This window comes from Dioscorea cayenensis, chromosome 12 (assembly GCF_009730915.1).
Source record: "Dioscorea cayenensis subsp. rotundata cultivar TDr96_F1 chromosome 12, TDr96_F1_v2_PseudoChromosome.rev07_lg8_w22 25.fasta, whole genome shotgun sequence".
Lineage (NCBI taxonomy): Eukaryota > Viridiplantae > Streptophyta > Magnoliopsida > Dioscoreales > Dioscoreaceae > Dioscorea > Dioscorea cayenensis.
This window is the reverse complement of record NC_052482.1, coordinates 13222114-13223024: the sequence shown is the minus strand read 5'-3', so window position 1 is coordinate 13223024 and position 911 is coordinate 13222114.

Sequence of the window (911 nt, the reverse complement as noted above, 5' to 3'; positions counted from 1 at the left end):
AATCGATATTCCAGACCTTGCCAAAGGATTTTTGGGCCAATAATGCGTATCTTGTCTTGTGTTCTTCATTTTTGAAATGTGGTTCATTGACGGGAGGTGCATCATCCTTCCATTCTTGTTTGGAAGCCATACATTTTGTCCGCATACCTACAAGACATGAAACAAAAGATTAAACGAAAATTAAGATAAGCAATGGTTCATTATAGTGGGGTATGAGAGAATTCAAGAATTTCTACAGTAATCCCCCAAAAAAACAATTTGCAAGAGCTTCCCTTGCACGTGGAGCACAAATTTTTTTACAAATCTTGAAAATCCCCCAAATATCCACAAAAATAACAAACAACCACTCCCTCACAACATCGACATTCGTTCAACTTGAAAAACAAGAGGGAAGGATGAGAAAAACTCAAACACTAGAAATAGGGTTCAAGATAAAATACCTTCAATAGTTGGTGAAAACAATGGTAGATCTCCCAATAATTCATGTAAATCAAGTGGCAAAGAGTAGGAGAGTGTTTTAAAACAAGAAAATGAAAGAAAAAGGTGAATAAATAAAGAAAAATGATGGAGAAATGAAGGAGAAAAGAGAAGAAGAAGGAGGAGAAGAGAGGAGAAAGAAAAAGTGGCTAAAGGGGGGTTCTCTAGCTTGGTTTTAGAGCCTCCCAAGCCTTTGACGGGGTGGTTCACAGGCATAGTAGCCCGTGAACCCTCTCAAGAGAGTTTCACGGCCTCCTTGATGGCCATAAGGAGGCCATGAAGCTTCCTAGCAAGCTCTGACGGAGGAGCTTGCGGGCAAGATTGCCCGCATGCCTCCTTGGACAACATTCAAGGACAAAGTTGCCCATGAACCAGCTTGTGAACTTGGGAAAAGGCCTCCTCTTCTTCAAAAACTCCTTGCAATCATTAACAAA